The sequence below is a fragment of the Pseudophryne corroboree genome, chromosome 1 (assembly GCF_028390025.1).
Source record: "Pseudophryne corroboree isolate aPseCor3 chromosome 1, aPseCor3.hap2, whole genome shotgun sequence".
Classification (NCBI taxonomy): Eukaryota; Metazoa; Chordata; class Amphibia; order Anura; family Myobatrachidae; genus Pseudophryne; species Pseudophryne corroboree.
The window spans coordinates 995150623-995164024 of NC_086444.1; the positions used below are offsets into that span (position 1 = coordinate 995150623).

Genomic DNA, 13402 nt, shown 5'->3' on the forward strand with positions numbered 1-13402 from the left:
GAGAAGATTACAGTAGTCCAATCTGGAGATGACCAGTGAGTAAGTGAGCTTGGTAGCATCCAGGGTGATAAAGGGTCTCATCCTGATAATAGTTTAGAGATGGAAACGGCAGGATTGCGAGAGGTACTGAATTTGTGGTTTGAAGGAGAGTGAGGAGTCAAGGATTACTCCAAGACAGGGCACATGGGGGGGGCGGGTGGGGGAGTATACATACTGTATGTGTACAATGCAATAAGATAATGGTTACTTCTGGGAAATAATACATAACATTTTTATAGTATCATGACATGAAAGCCTATATTTCATAGATATTTTAAATATAATTTGTGCCCAGCGTAAATGAAACCGTAAAATACAATCAAAAGAAAGTCACAACCTGGGAAACAGTAAAGGAAATAGTAGATCCCCATAAGGGAAGAATATCACAATGTAATTTGATTACGGTCAAAGTCTTGAAAACAAATTGGCATTTCACAGTGACATATAAATTAAATATCAAAGTTAATTCACATGATAGTTCCCACAGGTAGGTAGATTTACAGGAAAAGAGTCTGAATTTAAAGGAGTATGTGTAATTAAGTAGGTTGTTATCTGCTGTACCCCGTTTGCCATGAGGCATTGAATGGGGTATGAGAGTTGCAACACCAAAAGCTCAGTAGAAAGAAGATTTCTCCTTGTGCATAGACCATGGTGCTTATAGTAGTGCCAGGCAATATCAGTGCGGAACCACTGATGAGAGAGTGACGATTGACATAAGAAAAGGTACCCTGTTTGTAGTAATTTTTAAGGTGACTGTTCACATTGGACCCTCAGCACCATTTACCTCAAAGGTACCCAAGTGGAAGGTTTGCTGTGTCTTGTTTACAGTTGATTAAATAATTGCTTCAGGTTTGTTAAGCTGCATACAGTATATTCTCCTCCAGGTATATAATCACATGCAACACATTTAGAATTTTGTCCCAGACGGGTTTGAAGCCAGTGTGTTGGGGAAGCTGATTGTTTAGTCCATAGGGTAAATGAAATAGCCTGCGACTTGCAGGCATCAACAAGATCCCGGAGAGTCTGCCTGACATTTTTAAGTGCCAATCATTTAAAGGGCAAAACCACTCCAGTTTTGTCTTTTAAGTGATGGGCACTTTCAAACATTGGGAAGCAGCTGCTCCGATCAAAAAGATGGCGGCGGTCAGGAGGCTTCCCTAATTTCTGCGACTGCATACTAATTGCGGCGCAATCGCAATTAGTGCGTGTCACAGATGGGGGGGCAGTGGTTAGATGCTGGTCAGCCTTGCCCTGCGATGGGCGGCCTCCAGCATGCGAGTCAAAGGATTGCAAATTCTGCTAAAAAGCAATCCTTACTGAATAGGGTCCTTTGTCCACTGAAGATGATCTAGTAGAATTTACTGGCTAAAATGAGAATCTATGTTAAGTATATATTTAAACTATAATTAAAGAAAATTACATTTGTGAAGTAAATGTAATACTTCCTTGTACATATTATTCTTTGAAATTATTTAACTTTAATATAGAAATGTAATTTATACTTTTAGAGCATTAAGTATTAATGGAACATTAGGTATTAATGGAAAGAGATGGTATTCTGCATTATGTTTTATGACGGGCGTTTCTGAAACTATATTTTATTAGGACTTTGAAAAATGGAACAAATTATAAAACACTACTTCAGGAATCAAAACATTTTAAACAATGTTTTGGCAAAAAAATAAAGGCATGCAGATACGTTTTTCATGGCTATCCTTTATGGGCTTAGTGGCAGCAGCTTTGTAATTGGGTAAGTACAGATATTTTATCTGAGCTGGTTTACTGCCATTTGAGATGGCAATAAAACCGTAATATAAATACCTTGCAAACTAAAACTTGAGGTTTTTTTTTTTTTTTTCATTTTAATATTATTAAGCTATAGTATATTGTACGAGTGTGCTGGCAGCCAGGTTAGCAGAAGACAGTGAGTACGGAATGTTGGAACTTTGAAGCTTCAGACAGATTCTTGTAATTCATAGAGTGAAAATCTGTGTATTCTAGGTATTCAGTGGTTTACTCCGTAGCTGTCCAGACATTTTCTGTGTCTGAAGATCTAGCTGCATTTTTAGCAGAAAGTACAGACATTGGGCCTAATTCAGTAAGCATTGCAATCCTTTGGATCGCATGCTGGGGTCCGCCCATCGCTGGGCAAGGCCGCCCAGCATGCTGACCGACGCCTCCCCCAGTTTCACAAGCAGAAATGGCGAATGCATCGCAATTTCTGCTTGTTAGCAGTAACTAAGGATGGCTCCTGCCGGCGCAGCTTAACTACACCTGCAGGAGTCCCTCCGCCATTTTCTTGATCGCGGCAGCTGCATGTGACGTCATCACGCCCCTGTTCGCGCCACACTGCCCACATTCGTTTGGCTTTGCCCCCGCAACGCTCCATCTCCTCCCTGGAAACGGAGCGTTGCCCTCCTCCCCCACAACTGCCTCTGCGTAATTGACAGGCAGAGGCAATCGCACTTTTTGCATCCCCCCACCTCAGAAAATGCGGGTGCATGCGCAGGATGAGCACCCGCATCTTTTTCTCAATAATTCCGGTTGGAATGCCTACTGCAAGGAGTATTTGATAGCTGATTCTTAATTAATCTTTGGGCTCTGATTAGTGGCAAATTATCGCTTTGTGCGAGTTTTCATTGGTGCATAATGGTTTCGGGCAGACTAGATGGGCCAAGTGGTTCTTATCTGCCGTCAAAGTTCTATGATTCTAGAGCCCACATGCAACATGGGGTTATTATTCACTGTCCTTTATTTCAGTACCAGGAACATGAAAACAAGACTACTGCAGATCACCAGCAGTATGTGTAAGACTTCAGACATTGGCAGGATATTGGCTTCTGCATAGTTGATTACTGCCAAGCATCTGCATGTGAGCAGATTATAAAAGACAAACATTTTTAAAAAGGACTTAAACCAGAAGTTTCTCCCCATGCAGGAGACCAGCATATCCGAGTGACATGACTTTCTCCCCGTTCACCTTGACAACTTGGCAATGAATTTCAACTGCTGATGTGCCCTTTAGACCAAATAAAGGGAAAAGCAGGGTAAGGGGATAGGGATAGGAAACCAGAGCACAGGTATAATGAACAAAATCATAAGGTTGAAACAACCAGCCAATTACAGTATGTACCACGATAATGTAACATAATATTATCCCTATAGAAAGGGGTATGGCAATAAACTCATGTGCAGGTGCACCCCTGAGAGTTAATATACATTGACAAGCAGAAAAGAAAGAGAACTCTCATTTTTTGGGGGGCACTCATCGGACAATGTAGTCTAATAAAATATAACTTTTAATCTATCATTAAAATACTGAGCCACAGAACAAAACAAAAACACTGACATACATTTAGTAAACCAAATTCACTCCTATATTCCATGTGAAATGCGTAATTTTCACATATAGGGAGTGGGAACAATTGGTTGAGTACCACCTATATCTGATGATCTATTATTTAAGATAGAGTGTACAACGACCAAATTTACCCAAACAATGACCTACAATTTCGTATGGAATGCTAGATAGTATCAGATAAATGTTTAGGTATTAGTTACCAACGTGAGATTTACCTCATCCTACCCTCACGTTGGTAACTAATACCTAAACATTTATCTCATACTATCTAGCATTCCATACGAAATTGTAGGTCATTGTTTGGGTAAATTTGGTCGTTGTACACTCTATCTTAAATAATAGATCATCAGATATAGGTGGTACTCAACCAATTGTTCCCACTCCCTATACGTGAAAATTACGCATTTCACACGGAATATAGGAGTGAATTTGGTTTACTAAATGTATGTCAGTGTTTTTGTTTTGTTCTGTGGCTCAGTATTTTAATGATAGATTAAAAGTTATATTTTATTAGACTACATTGTCCGATGAGTGCCCCCAAAAAACGAGAGTTCTCTTTCTTTTCTGCTTGTCGATGTGCCCTTTAGACACAGAAATCTGATCACACTAAGCACATCAATGTTTAACCATGTTTCCGCCAGCCTCGCCCTCTTACAAAATGACTGATATGAGGAGCAGTCTATTGGGCGTGAGGGGAAGTAGTGGTCTATCTGCGCAGGCGGGAAATTAGAATGAAACAGACATTATAGACGTGAGAGGTCTTGTTACCTTACTTATTAAATCACCCCATCGCCAGAGGATCAGAGGTCTGTTCCAAATGTGCCGGTCACATGACCACCAGGAGCCTGCAGTCGACATTCCATCACTGTCTACAACATGAATGTTAATATTATGGGGGGAATTCAAGTGTTTGAAAAGTCAGCTGGGTGTCTGTTTTTTCCTATCTAATAGACAGGAAAAAACAGACTCCCAACCGACTTTTCAAACATTTGAATTCCCCCATATGACTCTTGTCACTTCGTACCCAACTCTTAGGAACAGTATATTCCCATTTTTCCCTGATAGTTACTTATAGATTGTTGTTACTAGCCATTATTTAGACAGAATGCCATTACTCTATTCCCAGCATCATTACTTTTTTTTATAGTGTCCTTTACATTCTCACAGAGTAGTAGCATATGGCTAACAGAACTCTCCTTTAATATGAAACATCATAGTAACCCAGGATCAAATGCAAGATTTCTAGCTGGGTCTTTACAATATTTGCCACAATACCTGTTCTGAATAGTATCATAAGAAATGCTTTTTTCAGTCAATGAAGGCTCTTAATTTTTTATTTAATCTATTTTTGTATTTATTTTTTGTCCATCCAGCCACAAAATGTAAGCAGAGAGGAACACATACAGGGAAAGAGATAGGTATACTGGAAACATGGAGAAATAAATACTACTGTGACAGATGATGGAGACACACACATGGGGAAGGTAATGGTGGCAGAGATGCAGACAAGACACACAAACATGGGGGAGGAAAAAGTCAGGGGTGGGGGAAAAGTGTAGGTTAATGACACATGCCCTTTGTATGAGTAAAGGTGTGGGCAATATCTGTATGGCCAAACCACTGTACTACTTTATGGTAATAGCTTGGTGTGCGAATGAAGGGGAAGTTCCTTTTAAGTGACAGAGCTAAGGAGCTGTGCATAGCAGTTATACACTGCACTGCTCCTGCCTTATTCTGCCAGCCCCATTATGTCATTGAGGCCTAAAAAAATGCCTCTGTCTCTGCATACCGAAGGTTTTGATAAAAACCTATGGTGGTTTCCAGTCGGCTGCAAACCTCTGTTAAGTGCTCTTTTGTGACCATAATATTCACAGCAGCTACAGATGTGTCCTCGTACATCATTGCAGTCGTGCTAAACTCCCCTGTTTGCTCGCCCGATTCCACGAGACTGCTAGCGATGGGCATCTTTTTTTTTTTTCTTTTTGTCTTTTTTCTTTTTAGTCTTTTTTTTTTCTTTGTTTTTTTTTTTTTTTTCTATGAGCGAAAATGTGTTGCTTCAGGAGACTCTGCTGATTAATTGATATGTGCCACTTGTATATCAGCGTGCGACTGCCGAGTTTCGTTGGGCTTCGTATACAGTCCCAGACGGCTATATTGGTGTCACATATCAAATTAATCAGCACAGTCTCTTGGTGCGTCCTAGTCACATTGCATTGCAACTAAGAAGCATTTTCGGCAAAAAAAAGATGCCCAACGCTTAAAGAGTTGCAATAGAAGTAATGAGCGCTTGATATGTATATATGTGTATATGCGCAAAACCTGTGGAAAAATAAAAAGTTAGTAAAATGTTTACAGCCCTTTTAGGACTTTTTAAGGATCGGGTTCCAAATAAGCCAAAAGATACGGATTAGTATGATTCCTGTCTAACCCTATCTAAATACCTGTCAGTCCGTTTTGGTAATAGCAGAGCTTCCACATCAGCGTGTGGTGGAATTCCTTGTTCCTATGTTCTTGCAGAACGATGATTACGGCACCTGTAGCTTGATGAAAAATACGGTGCCCGCTCTCCACTGTTGAACTGTATTAGCGGCTGCGGCTATAGTTAGCGGCTGGCAGCTGTAATTAGCGGCTGACGGCTGGCTGGTTCCCCGTCTGTGTCACGTTTAGTACACAGCATTAGGTCCTTAAAACATAAAATCCAACGCGTTTCAGGCATAAGCCCTTCATCTAGGATATAGGTGCTTAAAGAGTTGCACTTGACCTGAAGGCTTTTCTAGCACCAGGCATCCTGCACTGCGTGGTGTATTGAGGCTAGATGTATGAGGATACATCTGTAGTTGTTTCCAAAATGACTTGTAGTTTAGAGAAGCCTGGTGCTTCTGTGTAATCTTTTCATTAATGGGTGACAAAACTGGACACAGCAGTGTGCGTGGGTTTCCACCTGGTACTCTGTTTTCTCCCATACTCCAAAAATATACTGGTAGGTTAACTAGCTTCTGACCAAAAAATAATCCCATTGAGCGTGTGTCCATGTAATAGGGAATATAGATTAACTCCACTGGGGCAGGGACTGATGTGAATGATTGGTGTATTCTCTGTAAAGTGCTTCAGAATATGTGTGTGCAATATAAAGAATTGTTAATACATCATTAGAAATGTCCCCATAATCATCAAAAATATTTAATATGGTTCTCGATCTGCAAATGTGTATATTTGAAAACATCTGTACTGGATTAGGCCCATCCACAAGCTTTGTCTAAGATCCGTGTATATTATTATTATTAAGTCTAGAATTTCACCTGGAAATAGGGTGATGAATAACCATACAGTAGTAGTCTGTTCCCTTCTTTTGTAAGGAGCATTGGCTTGCCATGGCAAAAGTAACCTATTATAACCAAATGCTGGTGAAATATGTTGTAGAATTGTTTTAAATATTCTGATAATCTCTATTTCTCTGACGTCCTAGTGGATGCTGGGGACTCCAAAAGGACCATGGGGGATAGCGGCTCCGCAGGAGACTGGGCACAAAAGTAAAAGCTTTAAGACTACCTGGTGTGCACTGGCTCCTCCCCCTATGACCCTCCTCCAAGCCCCAGTTAGATTTGTGTGCCCGAACGAGAAGGGTGCATACTAAGGGGCTCTCCTGAGCTGCTTAGAGTAAAAGTTTAAAGTAGGTTTTTTATTTTCAGTGAGACCTGCTGGCAACAGGCTCACTGCACCGAGGGACTAAGGGGAGAAGAAGCGAACTCACCTGCGTGCAGAGTGGATTGGGCTTCTTAGGCTACTGGACATTAGCTCCAGAGGGACGATCACAGGCCCAGCCATGGATGGGTCCCAGAGCCGCGCCGCCGGCCCCCTTACAGAGCCAGAAGACTGAAGAGGTCCGGAAAATCGGCGGCAGAAGACGTCCTGTCTTCAATAAGGTAGCGCACAGCACCGCAGCTGTGCGCCATTGCTCTCAGCACACTTCACACTCCGGTCACTGAGGGTGCAGGGCGCTGGGGGGGGGCGCCCTGAGATGCAATAAAAACACCTTATATGGCAAAAAATGCATCACATATAGCTCCTGGGCTATATGGATGCATTTAACCCCTGCCAATTTTTCCTTAAAAAAGCGGGAGAAAGGCCGCCGAGAAGGGGGCGGAGCCTATCTCCTCAGCACACTGGCGCCATTTTTTCCTCACAGCTCCGTTGGAGGGAAGCTCCCTGACTCTCCCCTGCAGTCCTGCACTACAGAAACAGGGTAAAACAAGAGAGGGGGGGCACTAATTTGGCAGATAAATCTATACAGCAGCTATATAAGGGAAAAACACTTATATAAGGTTATCCCTGTATATATATAGCGCTCTGGTGTGTGCTGGCAAACTCTCCCTCTGTCTCCCCAAAGGGCTAGTGGGGTCCTGTCCTCTATCAGAGCATTCCCTGTGTGTGTGCTGTGTGTCGGTACGTTGTGTCGACATGTATGAGGAGGAAAATGGTATGGAGGCGGAGCAATTGCCTGTATTAGTGATGTCACCCCCTAGGGAGTCGACACCTGGCTGGATGGTCTTATGGAAGGAATTACGTGATAGTGTCAGCACTTTACAAAAGACTGTTGACGACATGAGACAGCCGGCAAATCAGTTAATACCTGTACAGGCGTCTCAAACACCGTCAGGGGCTCTAAAGCGCCCGTTACCTCAGGTGGTCGACACAGACCCAGACACGGACACTGCAGTGTTGACGGTGAGGAAACAAACGTATTTTCCAGTAGGGCCACAAGTTACATGATCACGGCAATGAAGGAGGTTTTGAACATTTCTGATACTACAAGTACCACAAAAAAAGGGTATTATGTGGGGTGTGAAAAAACTACCCGTAGTTTTTCCTGAATCAGATGAATTAAATGAGGTGTGTGATGAAGCGTGGGTTTCCCCCGATAAAAAACTGCTAATTTCTAAAAAATTATTGGCATTATACCCTTTCCCGCCACAGGTTAGGGCGCGTTGGGAAACACCCCCTAGGGTAGATAAGGCGCTCACACGCTTATCAAAACAAGTGGCGTTACCGTCTCCTGATACGGTCGCCCTCAAGGAACCAGCGGATAGGAAGCTGGAAAATATCCTAAAAAGTATATACACACATACTGGTATTATACTGCGACCAGCAATCGCCTCAGCCTGGATGTGCAGTGCTGGGGTGGCTTGGTCGGATTCCCTGACTGAAAATATTGATACCCTGGACAGGGACAATATATTATTGACTATAGAGCATTTAAAGGATGCATTTCTATATATGAGAGATGCACAGAGGGATATTTGCACTCTGGCATCAAGAGTAAGTGCGCTGTCCATTTCTGCCAGAAGAGGGTTATGGACGCGACAGTGGTCAGGTGATGCGGATTCCAAACGGCATATGGAAGTATTGCCGTATAAAGGGGAGGAGTTATTTGGGGTCGGTCTATCGGACCTGGTGGCCACGGCAACGGCTGGGAAATCCACCTTTTTACCCCAGGTCACCTCTCAGCAGAAAAAGACACCGTCTTTTCAGGCTCAGTCCTTTCTTCCCCATAAGGGCAAGCGGGCAAAAGGCCACTCGTATCTGCCCCGGGGCAGAGGAAGGGGAAAAAGACTGCAGCAGACAGCCTCTTCCCAGGAACAGAAGCCCTCCCCCGCTTCTGCCAAGTCCTCAGCATGACGCTGGGGCCTTACAAGCGGACTCAGGCACGGTGGGGGCCCGTCTCAAGAATTTCAGCGCGCAGTGGGCTCACTCGCAAGTGGACCCCTGGATCCTGCAGGTAGTATCTCAGGGGTACAAATTGGAATTCGAGACGTCTCCCCCTCGCCGGTTCCTGAAGTCTGCCTTACCAACGTCTCCCCCCGACAGGGAGGTGGTATTGGAAGCCATTCACAAGCTGTATTCCCAGCATCTGATAATCAAGGTACCCCTCCTACAACAGGGAAGGGGGTATTATTCCACGCTGTTTGTGGTACCGAAGCTGGACAGCTCGGTGAGACCTATTTTAAATCTGAAATCCTTGAACACTTACATACAAAGGTTCAAATTCAAGATGGAATCACTCAGAGCAGTGATAGCGAACCTGGAAGAAGGGGACTATATGGTGTCTCTGGACATCAAGGATGCTTACCTCCATGTCCCAATTTGCCCTTCTCACCAAGGGTACCTCAGGTTTGTGGTACAGAACTGTCACTATCAGTTTCAGACGCTGCCGTTTGGATTGTCCACGGCACCCCGGGTCTTTACCAAGGTAATGGCCGAAATGATGATTCTTCGAATTATCCCTTACTTGGACGATCTCCTGATAAGGGCAAGGTCCAGAGAACAGTTAGAGGTCGGAGTAGCACTATCTCAAGTAGTACTACGACAGCACGGATGGATTCTAAATATTCCAAAATCGCAGCTGATTCCGACGACACGTCTGCTGTTCCTAGGGATGATTCTGGACACAGTACAGAAAAAGGTGTTTCTCCCGGAGGAGAAAGCCAGGGAGTTATCCGACCTAGTCAGGGACCTCCTAAAACCAGGCCAAGTGTCAGTGCATCAATGCACTAGGGTCCTGGGAAAAATGGTGGCTTCTTACGAAGCGATTCCATTCGGCAGATTCCACGCAAGAACTTTTCAGTGGGATCTGCTGGACAAATGGTCCGGATCGCATCTTCAAATGCATCAGCGGATAACCCTGTCTCCAAGGACAAGGGTGTCTCTCCTGTGGTGGTTACAGAGTGCTCATCTTCTAGAGGGCCGCAGATTCGGCATTCAGGACTGGGTCCTGGTGACCACGGATGCCAGCCTGAGAGGCTGGGGAGCAGTCACACAGGGAAGAAATTTCCAGGGCTTGCGGTCAAGCATGGAAACGTCACTTCACATAAATATCCTGGAACTAAGGGCCATTTACAATGCCCTAAGTCAGGCAAGGCCTCTGCTTCAGGGTCAGCCGGTGCTGATCCAGTCGGACAACATCACGGCAGTCGCCCACGTAAACAGACAGGGCGGCACAAGAAGCAGGAGAGCAATGACGGAAGTTGCAAGGATTCTTCGCTGGGCGGAAAATCATGTGATAGCACTGTCAGCAGTGTTCATTCCGGGAGTGGACAACTGGGAAGCAGACTTCCTCAGGAGACACGATCTCCACCCGGGGGAGTGGGGACTTCACCCAGAAGTCTTCCACATGATTGTGAACCGTTGGGAAAAACCAAAGGTGGACATGATGGCGTCCCGCCTCAACAAAAAACTGGACAGATATTGCGCCAGGTCAAGGGACCCTCAGGCAATTGCTGTGGACGCTCTGGTAACACCGTGGGTGTACCAGTCAGTGTATGTGTTCCCTCCTCTGCCTCTCATACCCAAGGTACTGAGAATCATAAGAAGGAGAGGAGTAAGGACTATACTCGTGGCTCCGGATTGGCCAAGAAGGACTTGGTACCCGGAACTTTAAGAGATGCTCACGGAAGACCCGTGGCCTCTACCTCTAAGAAAGGACCTGCTCCAGCAGGGACCATGTCTGTTCCAAGACTTACCGCGGCTGCGTTTGACGGCATGGCGGTTGAACGCCGGATCCTGAAGGAAAAAGGCATTCCGGATGAAGTCATCCCTACCCTGATCAAAGCCAGGAAGGATGTAACTGTGCAACATTATCACCGTATTTGGCGTAAATATGTTGCGTGGTGTGAGGCCAGGAAGGCCCCTACAGAGGAATTTCAACTGGGTCGTTTCCTGCATTTCCTGCAAACAGGACTGTCTATGGGCCTAAAATCAGGGTCCATTAAGGTTCAAATTTCGGCCCTGTCAATATTCTTCCAAAAAGAACTAGCTTCAGTTCCTGAAGTTCAGACGTTTGTCAAGGGGGTACTGCATATACAGCCTCCTTTTGTGCCTCCAGTGGCACCTTGGGATCTCAATGTAGTTTTGGGGTTCCTAAAATCACATTGGTTTGAACCACTCACCACTGTGGACTTAAAATATCTCACATGGAAAGTGGTAATGCTGTTAGCCCTTGCCTCAGCCAGGCGTGTCTCAGAATTGGCGGCTTTATCCTATAAAAGCCCTTACCTAATTTTTCATACGGACAGGGCAGAATTGAGGACTCGTCCTCAATTTCTCCCTAAGGTGGTTTCAGCATTTCACTTAAACCAGCCTATTGTGGTGCCTGCGGCTACTAGAAACTTGGAGGATTCCAAGTTGCTGGACGTAGTCAGGGCCCTGAAAATATATGTTTCCAGGACGGCTGGAGTCAGAAAATCTGACTCGCTGTTTATCCTGTATGCACCCAACAAGCTGGGTGCTCCTGCTTCTAAGCAGACTATTGCTCGTTGGATTTGTAGTACAATTCAGCTTGCACATTCTGTGGCAGGCCTGCCACAGCCAAAATCTGTAAAAGCCCATTCCACACGGAAAGTGGGCTCATCTTGGGCGGCTGCCCGAGGGGTCTCGGCTTTACAACTTTGCCGAGCAGCTACTTGGTCAGGGGCAAACACGTTTGCTAAATTCTATAAATTTGATACCCTGGCTGAGGAGGACCTGGAGTTCTCTCATTCGGTGCTGCAGAGTCATCCGCACTCTCACGCGCGTTTGGGAGCTTTGGTATAATCCCCATGGTCCTTTCGGAGTCCCCAGCATCCACTAGGACGTCAGAGAAAATAAGAATTTACTTACCGATAATTCTATTTCTCATAGTCCGTAGTGGATGCTGGGCGCCCATCCCAAGTGCGGATTGTCTGCAATACTTGTACATAGTTATTGTTACAAAAAATCGGGTTATTATTGTTGTGAGCCATCTTTTCAGAGGCTCCTCTGTTATCATGCTGTTAACTGGGTTCAGATCACAAGTTGTACAGTGTGATTGGTGTGGCTGGTATGAGTCTTACCTGGGATTCAAAATCCTTCCTTATTGTGTACGCTCGTCCGGGCACAGAATCCTAACTGAGGCTTGGAGGAGGGTCATAGGGGGAGGAGCCAGTGCACACCAGGTAGTCTTAAAGCTTTTACTTTTGTGCCCAGTCTCCTGCGGAGCCGCTATCCCCCATGGTCCTTTCGGAGTCCCCAGCATCCACTACGGACTATGAGAAATAGAATTATCGGTAAGTAAATTCTTATTTTATTACCTATTTATTCTCCATCACAAGGTGATTGGATTAATGCATATCCACAGATACAACAAACAGATGTGTTTTTAGACCAGGTCACAATTTGAGTCCTCTGACTCTGGCAGTAGCAGTGGTCTTATGTTGGTTGCTTATCCAGTGTCCTTCCTGTTGATTTTGCAGAAAACATCATCAAAGTCAATTCATCAGTTCTATTTTACCTAATATTCAGGCTATTTTAAAAACATTGCTTAGTTGATATTTCAGCTTTCTGCTGCGGGGTACACTGAGCTCCACAAGTCTGGACAATGGGGTGTAGAGTAGGATCTTGATCCGAGGCACCAACAGGCTCAAAGCTTTGACTGTTCCCAGAATGCACAGCGCCGCCTCCTCTATTACCCCGCCTCCCAGCACAGGAGCTCAGTTTGTCAGTTGGTGCTGCAGTAAGCAGGCACTTAACAGAGTGGCTGCTCCAGGCAGCCCTAAGAAAAGCTTTTTATAAGGTAATTCGGAAGTTCAAGCAAGAAAAAGGAAATCTGCTTCTCATAGCTCCGGCGTGGCCCAGACGGCACTGGTTCCCAGGCCTATCGTCAGAGCATCCACTTCTACTTCCACTACGCCCAGACCTCCTCGTTCAGGGCCCCTGTGTCTACCAGGACCTAGCCCGCCTGTCTTTGACGGCGTGGCTCTTGAAGCTTCCGTCTTAAGAGCTAAGGGTTTTTCTGAAGAGGTCATTAAAACTATGTTGCGGGCCCGGAAACTGGCCTCTGCTCGGATTTTCCATCAGGTCTGGCATTCCTACTTGGTTTGGTGCGCATCTAACCATTATGACGCTTTCAAGTTTAGTACAGCCAAACTTTTGGCTTTTCTACAGCAGGGCCTAGATTTAGGCCTGCGTCTGGCCTCCCTCAAGGTTCATATT

The 13402-nt window shown here is 44.9% G+C and overlaps 1 protein-coding gene across 10 annotated transcripts in view; it reads left to right on the forward strand.

Annotated features, from left to right (window-relative positions):
- The window catches only part of ANAPC10 (anaphase promoting complex subunit 10), a 305129-nt gene that overhangs the window by 230197 nt on the left and 61530 nt on the right, over positions 1–13402 (forward strand). For 2 of the 10 annotated variants that reach the window (XR_010177487.1, XR_010177488.1), the window contains exon 5: positions 4774–4884. The exons of the other annotated variants lie outside the window; for them this stretch is intronic. The gene's annotated coding sequence lies outside the window, so the exon portion shown is untranslated. The remainder of the gene's footprint in view (positions 1–4773; positions 4885–13402) is intronic. 10 annotated transcript variants of the gene reach the window in all.